This window comes from Hyperolius riggenbachi, chromosome 1 (genome assembly GCF_040937935.1).
Source record: "Hyperolius riggenbachi isolate aHypRig1 chromosome 1, aHypRig1.pri, whole genome shotgun sequence".
Classification (NCBI taxonomy): Eukaryota; Metazoa; Chordata; class Amphibia; order Anura; family Hyperoliidae; genus Hyperolius; species Hyperolius riggenbachi.
Genome location: NC_090646.1, coordinates 294,871,973 through 294,885,343, shown reverse-complemented (window position 1 = coordinate 294,885,343; position 13,371 = coordinate 294,871,973). Strand labels below are relative to the sequence as shown.

Below are 13,371 nucleotides of genomic sequence, written 5' to 3'. Positions count from 1 at the left end.
TGGGGTATCGGACAGGTTGAATATTATCAATCGAGCCATCAGCGGCTCGATTGATAATATAAAACGTGCCGTGTATGCCCACCATAAGACCCAGAACAAGCATGCAGCAGATCAGATGTTTCTTACATTGTCAGATCTGACAAGATTAGCTGCATGCTTGTTTCTGGTGCAATTCAGACACTAATGCAGCCAAATAGATTAGCCGGGCTGCCAGGCAACTGGTATTGTTTAAAAGGGAAAAAAATTGGCAGCTACTATATTCTTCTCACTACAGTTGTCCTTTAAGCAAACTTCCCCCCAAAAGTAGATATTTACCTCAGTAATGGGACACCTTGGAATAGTCCAGAGGCTTCCTGGATACTCTTTATCCCACTGTTACAGCGATGGGCCCCTCTATATCTTTGAGTGGGTTGTCTTATCATGCTGTTGTATAGTGCTATATAAAAGTTGAGTGATTATTTGATTCATACTGTCTAAGCACCTTGACAAATATATATATGGCCCCAAAATTATTGTTGGTTTTAATGTGGATGCTGGAATAACGAGGACCTTTTTTTCTCCTTAATCTGTGTGGAGTGGAGACCTGATTTGCTCAATAACTGTATATTCTTGATTGGCCAGTCACCTGGGATCATGCACCCAGAATCTATGGGGTGAAGATGTGCCACTGTACCATATGGAAACTGCATATCATATACAGTGGTTAATGATCGGTGATGCCAGATCTTTAAAATTATGGTGCATTCTTCCTCTCCTTACCTCACCCACCAGAAGCCTCTCCAATGAGCACCACACCATCTTCCCTCTTCCCAACTCCAACAGGACATGTTGCCTGGCTATGGCTAAATGATGTGTCTGTATGAACTTATGCTCAGGACAGTAGCCCTAAAGATTAAGTCCTAAGAGGTATTGCCAGTGTGTATGTGTCTTAACCACGTCACCACTAAGGGTTTTTTCCTTTAAAAATTGAGAGCAATTTTCATCTTTCAACAGGGCCGGAACTTCCATAGAGGCAAAGGGGGTAACTGCCTCAGGGCCTCAGAGCCTGAAGGGGCCCCCAAGTTGTGTGTCCCCCTTCAGCTATGGAGGGAACGAGGAAGAGAGGTGCTGTGGGGAGAAGTCTGGAGTGTAGTGCATGGTGCTGCCTCCTGTGTCCTGCCTAGATTAGGTAAGACCCCATTGTGCGTACACACTGGATTTGTAAGGGAAAGGAATAGAGGAATAATGGGGACGCCCGTAGCAATGCTCTCCCCCCATCCTCGTAGGCTGTGAGAGGGGACATTGCGAGGGGGGCACCCAAGTTACTTTTGCCCCAGGGCCCCATTGTAGCTAAAACCGCAACTGCTTAAGTGCTGCTTCCATTCAGTTGGTAATACATTTATCACTACTTATCACACCTAACTGATCTATACATTTTTTTTTTACCACAAACTAGTCTCTCTTTGGGTGGTACTTTTTGCTAAGAATTATTCTATACTAGCTGATGGCCCGGCGTTGCCCTGGGTATGTATTTGGCTGGTGTTGACTCTGCCCACTTTTTCTAAAGCTAACACACAATTACTCAATTACCTAGTTTGTGAGCTTTGTGGTGTTTGGAATAATTTGCATTGAAATGAAACAAATATGTGGCTCCACCCCCTTTTCTGAATTTGAACCCCAGTCACTCAATTGCCAACTGTGCCAGGTTTGAGGCTTGTGCCATTAACAGTGCAAGAATGGCAGCAATTAAATTTTCCCCTTGAAAATCAATAGATGAATTTTGATTGGCTTTTGTAGCCTCCACCCACTTTTCTGAATATTAATCCCAGTCACCAACTGTGCAAAGTTTGAGAACCCTACCATTAGTGTAAGAATGGCTGCAGTTTACATTTTCCCAATGAAATTTGTATTTGTCTCCGCCCACTGATGACCCGACATTGCCCAGGTATGTTACATTTTTAAGCTTCCAAAGGTCAAAAATATAATTTAATTAGGGTAAGAAAGGCAATATTGAATTAAGTTAATCAGGAACATTTTACTCTGAGTGATCATTTTGCTTCTAAATGTGTTGAAAGTTGATTTTTTTTTTATCAATTAGTTGAGAAGTAATTTATGAGAAGTTTTGTGACTAGAGCCCATTATGCTTTGGGGGCTTTTTTCTGCTAAGCGGACCAGACACCTTCACAACATCCAAGGGGCAATGGACAAAGGCAAAGCCATGTAATGTCTTGGGCAAGCACATCCTTCCCTCAGGGTGAGGGCATCGAAAATGTGTTGTGAATATATAGTCCAGCATGATGACCCAAAACACACAGCCAAGGCAACAAAAGAGTCTCAAGAAGAAGCATGTGAAGGTCATGGACTATGCTAACACACATTGGTGGTTAATGATATGATATACTACTAGATGTACGGTATAGGAGAAGCGTAATTTCTTACCTTCTCTGAAGGACAAACCATCATTTAATGGAAAAACTGTTTATTTATGCACGGTAGACTCAGGTCTTGGCCCGTGCTTCCTCAGGTCATTACAAGTGACTGAAGAACTTTTGGTCACGAATATGAGTGTCTGAAAGTACATTCATGACCAAAAGTTCTACAAGTACTTGAGTTGATCTGAGGAAGCAGGCTAAGACCCATGAGACGCATTGTCTACCATGCATGAATAAACAGTTTTTCCATTTAATGATGGTTTGTCCTGAGAAGGTAAGAAATTAAGCTTTTCATATAGGTATTCAACATCTAGTAGTATCATATCATCAAGGATGCCTCCACCGGTGTTTCTTAGCATGGAGTAGCCTAGTCAGTCTCCAGGCCTTAGTCCAATAGAAAAACCTGTAGAGGGAGCGGAAGGTTCAAGTTGCAAAACATCAGCTTCAAACTTGCTGACTTGGAGAGGATCTTCAAAGAAGAATGAGCCAAAATCCCACAGTAGAGGTGTGCAAACCTGGAGGCCAACTACAAGAAACATCTGATCTCTGGTTTGTGAACTGTATTACCTGGTTTTGCCACCAAGTACGAAGTCAAATATTTATCTCACTCACTATAAAGCACATCCAGATCTGACTTTAAGGCACTGGGTTTTTCGGGGGATCTTTCGTCATTATTCTATTTCTTACAGCTATAATAAACCTACCATTACAATCACAGACTGGTAATTTCTTGAGCCTCATACACATGCCTGACTTAAAGGGTACCAGAGATCTACCCTAGGTGAAAAAATGAAAAAGAAGTTATACATACCTGGAGCTTCATCCAGCCCAATACGCGCTGATCGATCACACGCTGCCATCCACTGCTGCCCGCATCTACGAGAACCGGCTCCAGTCACTGACATCATCGGAGCCGGCCTACGCAGGAGAAGTTCGCCCTCTACGTATCTCTCCATACACTCTAGCAGAGATACGCAAAGAGCACACCTCTGCTACGCTTAGACTGGCTCCGACTGACGGATCAGCGCAGAGCTGGTTCTCGTAGCTGCGGGCAGAGGAGGCTGGCGGCATGGGATCGATCAGCCCGTATGGGGCTGGAGGAAGCCCCAGGTATGTATAACTTCTTTATATTTTCAGCTCTGGTTCCGTTTAAGTTGGCTGAGGAGGCCGATAAATGTCTCAGCTGAAAAAAAGCCGTGTACGGTACCCGATGACCTGTGACGCCCAACCCATGAGTGATCTACTGACGGATCTACTCAACCCCAATCTCCCAGCCGATCCAATTGTCAGTGCCGCTCCCCCACCTGCCCCTCCTCCCCCCGCATAGGAACACAGAGCATCATCAGCTACACAGCTGTGTGTGCAGCCCGTACCAGCAACCGATCAGCTTCTGATCCCAAACATAGAGGACAAACAAGCAAAATCAGCAAGGGACCAATTACTATCCTCACTGTACACACAAAATCAAATTCAAATCCTTCAGCAGCTTTTGTTTAAGGTAAACTGGTACTGAACTACACCTACAATTACATGGTGAAATCTATACAGTAAAAATTCTAGCAATAAAACAGCCCAATATCCTCAAATTAAACTAACCCTACCCTTTTCTTCCTCCTGTTTCCAACACTAACCAGTACACCTTCCTTGTGTCTGACTGTCTTAGCTGTACCTTAAGTTCTAAAACTAGGCAATTGTGATATTTATTTCTTCTTCAGTACTACTATACACACCATCTGACCATGATTAATAGACTAGGAATACTGAAGTAAGTATGTACGGTCATTCCTCAACATGGGCAGTACCCATGAAGTAGGCAATCGTTTAATGTTGTATCACCCTAGTCCAGTCATTTTGACGGGCCCTGTTAAAGAGAATCTGTATTGTTAAAATCGTACAAAAGTAAACATACCAGTGCGTTAGGGGACATCTCCTATTACCCTCTGTCACAATTTCGCCGCTCCTCGCCGCATTAAAAGTGGTTAAAAACAGTTTTAAAAAGTTTGTTTATAAACAAACAAAATGGCCACCAAAACAGGAAGTAGGTTGATGTACAGTATGTCCACACATAGAAAATACATTCATACACAAGCAGGCTGTATACACCCTTCCTTTTGAATCTCAAGAGATCATTTGTGTGTTTCTTTCCCCCTGCAGCTATCTTCCACTGAAGTGTCAGGCTGTTTCTTCCTGCAGAGTGCAGACAGCTCTGCCTGTATGTAATTCCTCAGTATGTGAAAGCCCAGCCAGCTCAGAGGAGGATTTATCCAGCTTGTAAAAGATGAGAGAAGAGAGAAGCTGTCCTAATCTAAATAATACACAGGCAGTGTGCAGAGAGGGGCCTGGAGTAGGGTTGCCACCCAGCCGGTATCTGCCCGGCCTGGCCGTTAAATCAACTAAAAAGCCGGCACCGGAATTTAATTATTTCCGGCATGTCATTTGCCGGTAAAACTAGCTGCCCCAGGGCCCGCCCAGGCCGAGCTCCCTGGCAACACAATTCCCTCCTCTGTTCTCAGATTGGCTGGCCAGGTACTGCCAGCCAATCACCAGCGTGGCTGTGTTTTTCCCGGCTGCCTGCAGAGGAGTGTGGGAGAAGGAGGAGCTGACTGAGTGTGTGTGTGCCGACAACTAGGGGGAGGAAGCGAAAACAAGGCAGCGACAATAACACACGTGCTTCTGCAGCTACTGTGTGTGAGTCAGAGCCGAAGATCATCAGAATGCCGGGAGATAAGGGAGCCTCAGAAGGGAGGGGGAGAAGAGTGAAGCCCAGCCTGTCACTGGATGGGGAGGAGAGGAGCCTGAAGCTTGAGGGGGAGAGGTGAGCTGACACTGGAGGGAGAAAGCTGGAGGTAAACGTTTGTATGGCTGTTGCTTAAGCTATCAGGGCAGATAACTTTCTTAAATTTCATAGGAATACTGTTAAATTAGCTGGCAGAGAGTTCTATTTCTATAGCCCTAGCTAGTTGTCTATAATGCTGATTTTATTCAAATTGCTGACTATTTTGAAGGTTTTTGTGCATATTCTATGCTGTTAATACTGTCTTCAATATGTTATCATGTACTCCCTTTGAAAGCATTGTATTTGCTGTACTTGTTCTAATGGTTTAATAAAACTTTTTTTTTTTGGTAAAAGAAAGAGAGAAATCTGGAGGGACAGAAACAGAGAGCAGCCAAAGCCACTAGTGTCCTGCATGCTATGTGCACTGTGTAGGAAAGTCCAAGCCTTTACCAGCCAGTACATAACACAAGCTGGACCTTACCAGATGATTCCTTATATACCCCTAAATTATGGCCAGTACCAGGATTACATGGGAAGTGCACACAGCAGGCACCTGTATGCATGCTTGTTATATGCTAATTGTTAAAGGAAACCTGAGATGCTTTAAGGAAACCAGAGACAAAAGTAAAATAAAAGTTTTATACATACCTGGAGCTTCCTCCAGCCCCATCCGCACAGATCGCTCCCACGCCGCCGTCCTCAGTCTTCAGCTCCGGCATCGGGTCCCATAACTTCAGCCATTCATGGCCTGTCTGAGCATGCGCAGTGCGCTACCGCCGTCGGAGAATAGTACTGCGCAGTGCTATTCTCCGACAGAGAGAGATGGAGAGAGTGCACTGCTCATGCTCAGACAGGCCACGACTGGCTGAAGTTACAGGACCCGATACCGGAGCTGAAGACTGAGGATGGCGGCGTGGGAGCGATCCGTGCGGATGGGGCTGGAGGAAGCCTCAGGTATGTATAAATATTTTATGTTAGTTTGTAACTGGTACACTTTAATAGTGGTATTTTTATACTTACAGGAGGCTTCCACCAGCCCCATGAGGTATGTGGGCTCCCTCGCTGTCCTCCCCAGCCTCTCTGTTATCTCATTATCCCCGCCAGTAATCTGGCCTATCACGCTCTTTGTTGCATGTGCAGCTCGTTCACCCTGATGCCTGGTAGCATTACATTCCCACAACCAGGAGCATTCTGCCCGAGTGTGTAGTAATACTGTGAAGGTGTAGAATGCTCCCAGGCACAGGCGCGCACACACAGCTGGGCCGCACATGCACATAAGAGAATTACCTGTCAGATTACCAGTGGGGATGAGATGATGGAGCAGCTGGAGAGGATGGAAAGGGAGCTCACACACCCCATGGGGCTGGAGGAAGATCCAGGTAAGTATACATAGACCACTATTAAACATTGCAAGTCCACTTTAAAGCGGGATTGTCACCTTAAAAATCAAATTTCAGCAGCAACTGGTCTGAATGTGGATTGTCACCTTAAAAATCAAATTTCAGCAGCAACTGGTCTGAGTGTATTAAGTGATAAATATGCTAATCCTGCATTCAGAACGTTTTCTGCTGTTATGATTTGGAGTTATCACATACTTTAGGAGCACTGGCCCTTTAGTAGTCAGTGCCAAACAGTTGCATGCTGGGGGTTCTTTTTATCTATGATATATTGCTCCTCTTTACTTTATTTCCCTTCCTAGCTGCTTATCTGAAACACGATGCCCTGCTCACTTGTGTTTTCAAGCAAGGCTGAGGTGACTCAGCAATTGGAGGAGAAAAGAAAAAAAAAAGTAAAGGGCAGAAATGACTTCAGGATTTTGCCTAAACTGTGGGCAAAAGACATGGTTCCCACCAGGAACAGATTTCTCTTCATTTACTATATAAAAGTCACTGAAATCAAAATGTGGACAGTACAATACATGTGTTATGTAAGTAGAGCAAGTATTTATCTACTTATATATGTGTTTTTTTCCCCCCTGGCATAGTATGGCTGATCCTACTGCTTTAACCTTTCTTCACAGTACTGTAAAAGAAAATCCTGAGGTGAAGATGTATTGGGATATGCCAGTAAGAAATGGTGGACACGTTATTTATTTCTGCATGCAGGTCATGTTTATTTGGGAACTACTACACATCTAAGGCCTCTTTCGGATAGACAGCTGAGAACCATGACATGTTGTGTTTGATCACAGCAGGGGCCATGCTCGGATGTGACTCCGTGGAGGGCTGCTTGTCCAGTGCCAGTACCGATTGTTAGCAAGCGCTCAGACAGTGTAGTAGAGCAGCTGACAGTCAGTGAATTCACCTCTTGTCAGCTACCTGTCTGAAAGAGGTTTAACGGAGGTTAGCAGCTATGTCACGTTGGGCACCGTGCATTTGATTTTAACTACTGTGTGTAGTCAAATGTTGGCATTAAGTCATAGAACTTCAGCTGGGCTCTGGTGCTTTTTTATATTATAGCTGAGAGTTGCACCCAAACCCAAATGTGCATACAGACATGCAATTTTGATTGGCCAATCTGACCAATCTAACCACCTCCATGTAGTATGAGAGTCAACAGACTTTAGATACTATGAACAGATTGTGTATGTAAGCTCTCATACTACATACAAGTGGTAAAATTGACCAATTATTGTCCATTCAAAATTGGATGTGTGTACCAGGCTTAATACCTGTGAATAAAGGCGACAGAATGTAAGTATCAGTGAGGGCTACAGATTAGGGTTGGTTACTCTTTTAGGAGGACTGGGTTGGGCCTACCCACTAAAACAGGCATGGGCAAACTTGGCCCTCCAGCTGTTAAGGAACTACAAGAACCACAATGCATTGCAGGAGTCTGACAGCCACAGTCATGACCCATAAAGGCAAATGCATTGTGGGACTTGTAGTTCCGTAACAGTTGGAGGGCCGAGTTTGCCCATGCCTGCACTAGAAGCAAGTTATGTGATGAGGAATTTTGAAAAACGAATATACATTTTTACAGCTGGGTGATGATTATGGGAAGCTGAGCCTTCTCTAGTAATTCCACGTATGCTGTTCCTGTTCTATGCCCTTTTTTCTTTACTCTTACTCATTTATGCCCAGTCTCCCACTAGCTATAGAAGACCTACTATTTCTTCTACTGATAGTTTGGAAACTCCCCTGAGAGATGCATGTTAGAGAAATACCGTTTTTGTGATATTTTGTGATGATGTCTGAGGTACCTTTGTAATGTTTCGTTTGAGGTTAAAGTGCACTATATATCTAAAATGAAACCTTCCCACTCAGGAAGGTTTGTAACTGATGGGGTTAAATTACCTACAGGTGGTGCTCCATCTTGCAGCTGTCACCGTATAGATATGGTGCTCAGGTCACTTCAACACTGAAACATCGTCATTTCATAATAATCAGTTTACCTTGTTTTACTGATTTGTGTGGCTTCTTCCACATGCTGAGAGGGCCAGAGGACTCCTTCACATCACAGACAGCTACCTCATTCCTACCTCAGGGCCCCAAGTTGCCTTTTAAGCCTGGTACACACATCTAATTTTGATTAGCCAATCACTGGGCAATTTTACCAACTCCATGTAGTAGGAAGGCCAACAGATTTTGAATACAACGACCAGATTGTGTAGGTAAGCTGTATAGAGTGTGTGTGTATATAGAGCATGTGTGCGATGTGTGTATGTATTTATATAGAACGTGTGTGTGTATATATAGAGCGTGTGTGTGTGTGTGTGTGTGTGTGTGTGTGTGTGTGTGTGTGTGTGTGTGTGTGTGTGTGTGTGTGTGTGTGTGTGTGTGTGTGTGTGTGTGTGTGTGTGTGTGTGTGTGTGTGTGTGTGTATGTAGAGGATATGTGTGTATGCATGTATATAGAGCATAGTGTTCTCCCCAGAATTTTTTCCAGCCGGGTGGCATGAAAAAGTAGCCGGGTGGGGCGAGATGAGAGACTGCAGGGCCGGTGCTTCTCTGCACAGCTCTGCTTACAGCATGGCAGGAGGTGAGCCGAAGACAGCCGGGTGCTCACCAAAACTAGCTGGGTGGAGCACCCGGCTAAAAGAGCTTGGGGAGAACACTGGAGCATGTGTGTGTATGCATGTATATAGAGCATATGTGTGATGCCCCCCATCAAAAACTGTATGCCCTCCTCCCCTTCAGTGTAGCACTCCCTCCCTTACCCCATAGCAAGCATGGGTAGTAAATCCCCACGCTCCTTCTGGGCTGGTTGTACTGCCATACTCTAGCCCCCCTTCCCCCCCCTTTTCCCTAACAGACCCGACCCTCCTTAGTGTACTTTAGATGTTATTATTTATACTTACCTGGGGCTTCTTCCAGCCCCATAAGGTGTGCGGGCTCCTTCGCCGTCCTCTCTGGCTGCTCTGTTCACTTGATACCCCCCACTCCAGTTATCTGGTCAGTCATGTGATTCTGCACATGCACAACCTGGCCACTACTGCACAGGTGCAGAATGCTACAGGGGAGGGGTGTGCACATGGCACAGAAGAGCATGGATGGCCAGATTACTGGGGGGGGGGGGGGTGGATATCAAGTGAATGGAGCAGCTGGTGAGGGATCCCCAGGTAAGTATAAATATACCCATTAATGCTGCCTTCAAGAGACCCAGACCGAGCCTAATGATAGGTACACACTATTCAATTTTCTGACAGATTTACTGTCAGATCGATTATTTCCAACAGGTCTGATCTGATTTTGGATCAATTTTCCATAGAAGTGAACGGAAAATCAATCAGAAACCAGATCAGACTTGTTGGAAATAATCGATCTGACAGTAAATCTGTCAGAAAATTGTATAGTGTGTACCAAGCATTAAAGGATCTCTGACCTGAGTGAGGGATAAGGAGGCTGACATATTCATTTCCACTTTAACAATGCTAGCTGCCTGGCTGTCCAGCTGGGCTTTCTGGCATTAGTAGTGTCTGCATCACACACCTGGAACAAGCATGCAACTAATCCAGTGTGACTTCAGTCAGAGCACCTAATCTGCATGCTTGTTCTGGGGCTGTGGCTAACAGTAATATGCTAGGTACACACAATACAATTTTCTGACAGATTTACTGTAAGATCGATTATTTCCAACAGGTCTGATCTGATTGTCCGATCTTTTTTCCATAGAGCTGAATCGAAAATCAATCGGAAAATTAATCAGAAATTAGATCAGACCTGTCGGAAATAATCGAGCTGACAATAAATCTGTCAGAAAATTGTATCATGTGTCCCTAGCATTAGAGGCATAAGATTAGCAGGACAGCCAGGAAATGTGCATTGTTTAAAAGGAAATAAATACGGCAGCCTCCATATCCCTCTCATGCAGGGATGAGCAGAAACTACGCCAGTGCGAATTTACGCATCGTAGTTTGCATCTACGCATCGTAGTTCGTAGGTGAAGTTGCAGAACTACGCTTACGAATTTACGCGTAGCAAAGTACCGCTACGCGTAGCTTACGCTTACTATGCGTAGTTAACATGTGTATTGCGTAGTGAACTACGTATGCATTACTCGCGTCTATTTTTCCGCGTACGATTGTATGCTTACAAATTTACGCATTGGAAAGGGGAATGTACGCATAGAAGAGTTCCCAGGACAAGCACCTAAAGAGGAATTCATGCATAAAATTTTCTGCATACAGGCATAAGCATCCGCATGCACTACGCTTCGCACTACGCGCAATTGCGTATTTTAACACGTATTCTACAAAATGCATACAAAGCGAATATTTGATTTCGAAGCCGTAGTTTGGCGAAGCGTAATTGCGTAAAACTACGCGTAGTTCCAGCGTAGCGAAGTTGGCTGACAACGACCATCCCTGCTCTCATGTCAGTGGTCGTTTAAAAAGTCTGCAACAAACCACTCCCACTTTTAGGCCACACCCCTCAGGTCACACCCACAAGCCGGTATTTTTTCACCCTAAAGGTGGCAACCCTAGCCTGGAGGGGGGGAGATGCATCACAGAACCACAACACTGAAGAACTTGGCAGCCTTCCAGACACAGGCTGACAAGTCTGACAGGAGAGAGATAAGTTGATTTATTACAGAGATGGTGATAGTAGAACGTGTTGCAGTAAGCCAGAACACATTAGAATAGCTTTTGGAACTTGTAGGATGATAAAAAACAGGATGCAATTTTTGTTACGGAGTCTCTTTAAGTAGGTCACAAGAGTTATCCAATAAAGCTGAAAATTTCATAATAGGGCTGTTCAGGTTTACCTTTCGGAATGCTCTAAATATTTGTTTCGACATTCTTCTCTTATTCCCCAGTTGCGACCAAGTGAATGAGGCTGAACATCGACAGGCAGGCTGTAGAAGTGATTTGGAGACCTTTGATATGGATACCCAGGAGATGCCATGTTTCTACACTGAAATAAACAGTAAAATCAGTACATGCATGCTGAATTTGTGAAATCTTGACTACAATATACTAGTGTGAGATCTATCTGTAGAATATATATAGCATTTAGGAAGAAGAGCTGCATTATTTCACATCCAATCTCAGTGAAAGCGCACCAACAATATCAGTTGAAAATTACAAAGGAAGCAGGGGCGTAGGAATCACTATAGCAGCCATAGCAAACCTATGGGGCCCATACCATATGGTTGCCACAAGGGGACCCGTGAGTCGGGGCCTCCTGTGCTTTATTTTTTAGTCTTCACGAACTCCAGCATAATATGACAGCTCTCCTTGCTTATTGCAGTGAGGCAGGCAGGTGAAACTGGACTAGTTTTCCACCTGCCGCTTCACTGAGCATTGAGTTCCGGCCAGGGAAAAGGGAGGAAGAGTGCTGGGACATGACTTCCCCTTTACATTTCCCACAGCGGCTCCGCCCCTCCATACAACTTTTCATGTCTCTGTGTACACTGCCTGCCATGGCTCTGCCCCCACCCTGTGACAGAACTATCCATAGTGCACTGGAGGGGACACAGAGACAGGAGAGCGGATAGAAAAAGCTCCGCCCACAGCCTCGAGAAGCCCTGCCCCCTACCGACAAGCTCCGCCTCCACCTGGAATCCTGAATGGGGCTAAGATGAAGAGGTGTGGAAGCAGGTAGGATGAGGTCTCTCTCTCCCCATCCTTGCACAGCACACAGGGACCTCTCCCGAGTCCCAACAAATAACTCCCCCTCCCCCAGCAACATAAAGGGACCTCTCCCCTGTCCCCCGCCATCCCTCACCAGCACCGAGGGACCTCTCCTCTATCCCCTGCCACCCCTCACCAGCACCTAGGGACCTCTCCCCTGTCCCCCGTCATCCCTCACCAGCACCTAGGGACCTTTCCCCTGTCCCCCAACATCCCTCAGTAGCACACAGGGACTTTTCCCCTGTCCCCCACCCTCCCTCAGCAGCACCCAAGGACCTCTCCCCTGTCCCCCGCCATCCCTCACCAGCACCTTGGGACCTCCCCCGTCCCCCACCTTCCCTCACCAGCCCCTAGGGACCTCTCCTCTGTCCCCGCCATCCCTCACCAGCGACTAGGGACCCCTCCCCCTGTCCCCCATCCTCCCTCACCAGCACCTAGGGACCTCTCCCCTGTCCCCCGCCATCCCTCACCAGCACCAAGGGACCTCTCCTCTATCCCCTGCCACCCCTCACCAGCACCTAGGGACCTCTCCCCTGCCCCCCGTCATCCCTCACCAGCACCTAGGGACCTCTCCCCTGTCCCCCAACATCCCTCAGCAGCACACAGGGACCTTTCCCCTGTCCACCAACATCCCTCAGTAGCACACAGGGACTTTTCCCCTGTCCCCCACCCAGGGCCGGATTTCTGGCAAGGCCACATAGGCCATGGCTTAGGGCACCAGAAATTTAGGGGCGGCTCAGTGAGGGGCAGTAAAGCTGTTTTATGCAGCCATCCCTATCTACAAAGACAGCTTTATCCTTTGAACTCTCTGTCCTGTACTTCTGTCGTCCCTGCAAGACCTGTAAGCTCTATCCTGCAGGTACACATCAGTCTAACTCTCATGGTGACACAATGGGTCCATCATTAATGAGATGGCAAACATAACATAAAAGTTCTTAAGGAAAACATAACTTATAATCTATACACATATTACTGAAATAGCTATTGTCTGTGACATCCAATGATGGAAAGTAAGTAGAATTCTCATTGGGGCACACAGAGATAACAACCATACAGACGGTATAGTTGGCCTTGGGCGGTAAAAAGTACAAATCCGGCCCTGCCCCCACC

General features: G+C 45.8%; 1 long non-coding RNA gene across 1 annotated transcript in view; it reads left to right on the top strand.

Moving 5' to 3' along the window:
* LOC137548667 (uncharacterized) overlaps positions 1-11,566 on the top strand; it is a 154,980-nt gene extending 143,414 nt beyond the window's left edge. Inside the window, exons 3-4 of the long non-coding RNA XR_011026733.1 lie at positions 994-1,168; positions 11,445-11,566. This is a non-coding gene — a long non-coding RNA (uncharacterized lncRNA). The remainder of the gene's footprint in view (positions 1-993; positions 1,169-11,444) is intronic.
* Positions 11,567-13,371: the final 1,805 nt, after the last annotated feature.